The sequence below is a fragment of the Bos taurus genome, chromosome 5 (assembly GCF_002263795.3).
Source record: "Bos taurus isolate L1 Dominette 01449 registration number 42190680 breed Hereford chromosome 5, ARS-UCD2.0, whole genome shotgun sequence".
NCBI lineage: Eukaryota > Metazoa > Chordata > Mammalia > Artiodactyla > Bovidae > Bos > Bos taurus.
The window spans coordinates 49,511,329-49,518,984 of NC_037332.1; positions in this window are offsets into that span (position 1 = coordinate 49,511,329).

Sequence of the window (7,656 nt, forward strand, 5' to 3'; positions counted from 1 at the left end):
GAAAGGTATTCAAGACTGGGTGTTGTGTTCTTAATTGCTCTAACGATCTACAGTGGTCTATGATTAGAGGTTCCACCCCACCCCAACTCCACACCCCTCCCCACCCCTCCCCTACCCCATGCTTCTTGCATTTCTAAATTCAGGACAAACCCTGCCTGATTGCATTGCGCCCTTTATAAGCAATTATGGCCAACTGAATTACATATCCAAAGAGTAGTCTAGGAGGTGGTCATGGATGCTGGTCTCTGCAGTACAGCAAGGTATTTTTTTTTGGCGTTTTCTTCTATTTTCCTGTATTTCATGTAGACTAATATTTATTGGCCTTTGATTCTTCTTTCCAGATGTTTTATATTGTCCCAAACATTGTATTCCAATGTAATTTCAAACGCCCTGTCTTTCCCTCCCCTCCTTCCTGGATGAGTAACTGAGATTCTATGTAAAACAGCTTTTTTAAAATCAAGGAATATTTTCTGCTCATGAATTAGCAAATTAACATGAAACTTTAAGTTTTGTGATAAGCAAATTAATATTTTTGATGCCACAATTAGGGTCTTGATGAGAAAGTTCTATCAATTTTTGAAATTGACAGTGATTCAGAATGGTAGCAATAGCATCTGGTTTTTTTTTTTTTAACAATTCCGAAGATTCTCAGGGCAACTTTAATAGCCAAGGTTGCTTTGGGGATGACCTGCACATCTAGCTGCATTTGTTTTTACCCTTACAAAGTTTGAATTTTTCACTGTTTTAAAGTCAGTGTAAGCCATTAAGTGGTCGTTCCTTCCTTCTTCAGGAAAGGAGCGATTTGGCTCTCTGTTTATCACCTTTCTGTTGAAATGCATGCTCATGTTTGGCTCCTCCCTGGTTATCTTTAGGCTGAAAAAGCAGGCAGTCTTGATTTTTCAGCCACTTTTATGCAACTTAACCTACTTCTATAAAGTCAAAATGGAGGTCTTGATATCTTTTACTTGCTAAAAATCTATTGTGCATTCAAAAGACCTCTTCGTAGTTGAGTAATCCACCTACAGTTAAGCACATCTCAACCTGGGTTTCATTCCTCTCTCCTCCACATTGTTTTTAGAAGCAGTGATACATCTTAACACGTGCTTCCTTAACGCTTCCTTTCAGTAGATGTTCATGGGGAAGGAGACAGATGAGTGAAGCCATAATGGACTGTGGAGACCTTCCCTTTCTAGGTTATTGATTCAGAATAAAAATAAGCCACAAAGAGTAATTGAGTTGTTACTATTTGATAGTTCCTTCAAAGCTTGTGTGCAGCATAATGATCAGAGCATTTCTCATGATTGCACGGAGTCACGGTTTTTTACGGGGTGGCCACAGCAGGCAAGCTGGCAGCATTGGCCGAGACCAGAGAGTCTCTTGAATCCATGTAGGAGGCCTGCCTATCTCAGACTGGACTCCCTGGTAGAAGAGCCCACTGGCCTGTTTTCTGTGGAGAACATGTGTTTTTCTTTTGTTTTAACTTTTTTTAAAAAAATAAAAATATGATTTGTGAAAAGCCAGTTTGCTTTACATAGGAAGTAGAGATTTACTTCTGCATTTTATTCACTAAGGTTTAATAAAAATCTGGGCCGATTTCACAACATTTAACTTACATAAAAAATTGAAAACAATTGGAGCTAATTAGTCAAATAATTTTTCTTCCTTTCCGTGTTTTTCCAAGAAGCTGAAAAATATTCCTTGGTGTTCATGAATTTTTTTTTCCCCCTAGATGAAACCACCATTAGCCTTAATGATATGGTGTCCCATTTACCTAAAAGAAATAGGCCTCAGTGGAGCATGGCAGAGAGTGTAAATACAACATATATACAATATTTAAATACTGAGTCCTCGCCTAGAAAATATTTGAATTGTATATTTATTTTTAAACCTATTTTGGTTCAAGCTAGGAAAAAAAGTCATTTTACTCCTGAGATTTGTCCTTTGAAATCAGTAATGAAATGATCTATAAAGTCTATTCTTTGCTAATGTGAAGTGAAGTGAAAGTTGCTTAGTCGTGTCTGACTTTTTGTGACCCCATTCTCCAGGCCAGAATACTGGAGTGGGTAGCCTTTCTCTTCTCCAGGGGATCTTCCCAACCTAGGGATCGAACCCAGGTCTCCCACATTGCAGGCGGACTCTTTACCAGCTGAACCACAAGGAAAGCCCAAAAAAACTGGAGATGGTAGCCTATCCCTTCTCCAGGGGATCTTCCTGACCTAGGAATTGAACTGGGGTCTCCTGCATTAAAGGCAGATTCTTTACCAAACTGAGCTATCAGGGAAGCCCCATGCTTTGCTAATGGGAAGAATAAATGCTCATTTTCTGTAGACCATTTGCTTTGAAATATGTTTCTAAACCACAACTTGATCAATGTTTATGGGTAATCAGAAGTGTAGTGAACACTTATCAAGTTTGCCAACAAGCCCATCAACGAGTGTTCATTTCAGAACGCTGTATGGACAGAGGGTGAACATTATGACTTTGTTCTTTGGGTCCAACCTGGTGTGTCTGATTGTGTCATCTTAGGGAGTGTGACAGTAAAGCTAAATTCTTAACCCAGGAGCCAATATCCTGTTTATAATTGCTCTGTACATTTGAAGATACTAGAGAAAATAGTTGTTATTTCAACCTCACTCCCAGTAGAGTCACTCAGGTGATTGTCCAAATAAGTTCACCCTTTGATCTAACAGCCAACTTGCAATTTTCTTTGGCAAGTTGGCCTCTGAGTTTGACTTCCTTATCTGTAAAATGGGAATAAGGAAACATGGTCTGCTTTTTCCAAAGGATGTGTAAGAATGAACTGAGATCACGCATGTAAAAATGCTTTGCAAACTTACTTGAATTTGAATGCTGTCAAAATAAAAGATGAACCACTGTTTCTTTAAACTTTGCTGTTCTCATCTTTCTCTTCAGATTGGTGACAAACCTGTACTTCGACATTAAGTTTGGTACTTAAAGAACTAGTTTAGAAGAGGTGGCAGATAAATGTCTAATCAACCCACCTGCTCTACTTATTTTAGAATCTTTGTGAAGTGAAAGTGAAAGTCGCTCAGTCGTATCCGACTCTTTGTGACCCCATGGACCATATAGTCCATGGAATTCTCCAGGCCAGAATACTGGAGTGGGTAGCCTTTCCCTTCTCCAGGGGATCTTCCCAACCCAGGGATCGAACCCAGGTCTCCCACATTGCAGGTGGATTCTTTACCAATTGAGCCACCAGGGAAGCCCTTAGAATCTTTGTGGTTCTTCCCAAATTTTTATCATTGGTGAAAGCATCATTTCATTTCTGTTTTCTTACTGATATTTCTTAGTCTGGTTGCTCTATCAATTATTGAGAAGGGTGAATTAAAATCTCCAGTTGTGACTGTGGATTTCTTTATATTTGTCAGTTTTCTGCATTTTTAAATCATTTTATTGTGCCCATACACATTTATAGTTTTTCTTTCTCATGTATCAACCATTTTATCATTATAAACCTTCCCACTTTATTTCCATTAGTACTCCTTGCTTTGAAGTCCATTTTGCCTCTTTTTTCTTTTTAAGAAAAATTAAAAGTAGTCCCTTTGACTGTGCTAGATCTTCGTTGTCGCATGAGCTTTCTCTAGTTGTGACGAGCAGCACCTACTCTCTAGTTTCAGTGCAAGGGCTTCTCATTGCGTTGGCTTCTCTTGTTGTGAAACACAGGTTCTAGGACTCCCAGGCTTTAGCAGTTGTGGCTCCCAGGCTCTAGAGCATGGTCTTAATAGTTGTGGCATACAGGCTTAGTTGCTGTACAACCCGTGGGATATTCCCAGATCAAGGATCAAACACATCTCCTGCATTGGCAGGCAGATTCTGTACCTCTGAGCCATCAGGAAAGCCTTTGCCTCACTTTTATGACCATTCCAGCTTGCTTGTGTTTCCTGTTTGGATGATGTGTCTTTTTCAATCCTCTTGCTGCTGCTGCTGCTGCTGCTAAGTCGCTTCAGTCGTGTCCGACTCTGTACAACCCCATAGACGGCAGCCCACCAGGCTCCCCCATCCCTGGGATTCTCCAGGCAAGAATACTGGAGTGGATTGCCATTTCCTTCTCTAATGCATGAAAGTGAAAAGTGAAAGTGAAGTCGCTCAGTCGTGTCCGACTCTTAGCGACCCCATGGACTGCAGCCCACCAGGCTCCTCCACCCATGAGATTTTCCAGGCCAGAGTACTGGAGTGGGGTGCCATCGCCTTATTTGTATCATTGTTTTTAAAGTGTATGTACTGAGAACTAGCGAATAATGATTTAGAAGAGCAGTATCTGACAGTCTCTGCCTTTTGATTGAAATGTTTAGTTTATTTCTTCTGTGAGGTTTTCACAGTCAGTGTTTTGCTGATGGTATCCTCAAACCATTATTTAACATGCTTTCTGTTCTCTTCTTTTCTCTTCATGTTGGAAGTTAGATCAAGATGTTTGATTCAGTATGATTCTGAATCTGAATCAGATGATTCAGATTCAGTAATTGCTTTTTTTTTTGGTAGCAAGTGTTGTGCATTTTGGGCTTCCCACCTAGCACTAGTGGTAAAGAACCAATGCAGGAGATGTAAGAGATATGAGAGACAGGGTTTCCATCCCTGGTTGGGGAAGATCCTCTAGAGGAGGGCATGACAACCCACTCTAGTATTCTTGCCCAGAGAATCTTATGGACAGAGGAGCCTGGCAGGCTATGGTTCAAAGGGTCGCCAAGAGTCCGACATGACTGAAGTGACTGAGCACGTGGGCGCATGCGCGCGCGCGCGCACACTCACACACACACACACACACACACACACACTCACACACTCACACGTTGTGTGTTTTATTAGACAGCTAATACCTGGCATTGCCTAAATTGGTTGTATTAGTAAAGCTTACAAAACTGTTGGATTCTAAATATGTCATTCCAATTTCGTTTATTAGACAAATCTGCAAAGAGGAACTACACCTCCAAATATTTAGTTACCTTGAAGAACAGTTCATAAAGGGGTAGCTAGATAAATGCTTTATTCTTTTGTCAGTTTTAAAAATAGTGAGTTGTACAGCGTCTTCCAGAGACATTGAGGAGTTTGTAAAGAAATGTGTAAGAATTTATACGGATTTCTGCCTTTTGCCTCTTAGCTTTAACCCCAAATCTGAGTTAAAGCAGCCATTTTTTCCGCTTACCATAGACACTTTCATATAAAATATTACAACCTTCCCTTATTTCTTCTTCATGGTTGATTTTTCTCTCTTGATTACTGTTAACTCCTCTCTTTTACTTTTTTCCTCCCTCTCTAGTTTCTAATACCTTCCTCAGCAATTCTACTTTAGCCACTAAAATTCTTCCCACTACAGCCATAACCACCCTGAACGTGCCCAATCTCGTCTGAAATTCTTCCCATGCTTCAGGGAGCCAGTGCCCTAGTGGTCTCTGACCCAATTTTGGAAAACAGCATCTGAAAATATTTATTTTGATTGCTTTTACAACTAGTTTTTCTTTCAGGCAGTTGCAAAGGAGTACATAGAGGGGAAAAGTTCAGTATTGACACTAATGGGGTGACCACAAAAAGCCCAACCACTTCTTGAGCACACAAGACATTTAGCCAACTATAGCCAAGTAGTGCTGTGTATATCCAATGGATTACTCAGCAAGAAAAGCTACTCAGAACTAAAATCTTTCCAAGCATATTTTTACTGTAATTTTTTATTATTAGGTAGAAAATCATTCTCAGTCTATTTTCTGTAATTAGTCTATATAAAAACATCACATTAACTTCTGATTTTTGTTTTTCTTTTAAGTAAGTTTAAGAAAATAAATTTTTTTTTCCCATCCAAGTGAGAAAGAAAATACATGCCATGTGACTTCCCAAGAAAGCCCTGTAGATAGAGTTTAGCAATTCTCCAATGCAATTATTTCATGGCCTTTTGCCTGAATAATTCTAAGCTGCTTCTCCAGAGGAAATGAGTCAGAAGAAATATGCTTGTTGTGTCCTTCTTCCTTGGGAGACTTCTCTTGATATCTTGTAGATCCATGAGGCTTCATTAAATGCAAATCTTTTGACTTGTCTGCATATTTTTTCAATCTGATTTTGATAATCTGTTTCTAGGATACTTTAAATTTAAAACCATATGGTATGTGTAAGATATCATGTTAGGAAATGAAGAGATGCAAATGTGTTCTGCTTTCTGTAGCCCTGTACCTAATGTCAGACTCTGCCTGCTAATGCAGGAGACTCGGGTCCTGGCCTTGGATCAGGGAGATCCCCTGGAGAAGGAAATGGCAACCTACTCCAGTATTCCTGCCTGGAGAGTTCCATAAACAAAGGAACCTGATGGGCTATAGTCCGTGGGGTCACAAGAGTCGGACACAACTTAACGACTAAACAACAAGAACCTAATGTCAGCACCTGGGGGCAGGAGTTTGCCTGATGGTAGATCTCAGGGAGGGGCACGAGGGGCAGCTGTATTGAGGTGCATTCTGAAAGAGAACTGCTTGGCTGTGCAGCAGCAACAGCAGGAACATGCAGGATGGCACTTGACACTGATCTCACAGAGGAAGATAGTCACGAGAACTTTGGCTAACTTTGTCCCTTGGGAGCTTTGGCAGGTCTTAGAAACTAGAGTAATTCCTCAATTCATTTAAATTTGAAAATTGATGTCTCATTTGATATGAGATTTATAATGACTCAGCTGATTAAACTTCTAGATGAGAGCTAAACTTATTTTTAGTGTGTCAGGGTCTGGCCATGTAGGACACCCCTTAACTCCAAAGCCATCCCGGTTTCAGTCACTCCAGGCTAGATCAGTAGAGCAGTCAGTCCCCAAAGCAAAAGCAGAGGATATGAATGACTCTTTGCTGGTATTTAACTTATATTCATTTAACAACTATTAAACATCAACTGCCTGGCTTCCCTGGTGGCTCAGATGGTAAAGAATCCACCTATAGTTCAGGAGACCCAGGTTCAATCCCTGGGTTAAGATGATTCGCCTGGAGAAGGGAATAGCTACCCACTCCAGTATTCTTACCTGGAGAATTCCATGGACAGAGGAGCCTGGAGGGCTATAGTCCGTGGGGTCACAGAGAATCAGACATGACTGAGCAATTAACACAAATATTAACCACGCTAAGGATGGTCATATAGCAGTCAACCATGATAAATATGAGGCCTGCTTGGTGCTGGTATTGAGATAAGCTGGCTCCAACCACCCAGGCAGGCCCAGAGCTGAGGGGATTATAAACAGGAAGGCAATGAATAGTCTTCAAACTTGTTTTACCAATTTTGGTAAAACCATGATTCCTTGATGGATTTTTTTTTTTAATCTGAAATCATCATCATTACATTTAAATATCTCAGGTGATACACTTTATCATACATTGAAGATGTTGACACTGGAAATAAAAATATTCGTTCTTTTAAATGTATATGTGAAATCTTGTTATAATAGACTGAATAGCTACCATTTTTTGTATTTAAAAACATCTTAATAAGCTTTGTAACAATTGGAAATAGTATATTGCTCCCTGAATTCCATTCTGTTTCTCCCATAGAATATTATTCTAGGATTTAAAAAACAACTTTTTTTTCAGCTGCACCTTTCAGCATATAGGATCTTAGTTCCCCAAACAGGGATCAAACCCATGCCTCTTGCAGTGGAAGCTCAGAGTCCTAACCCGTGGA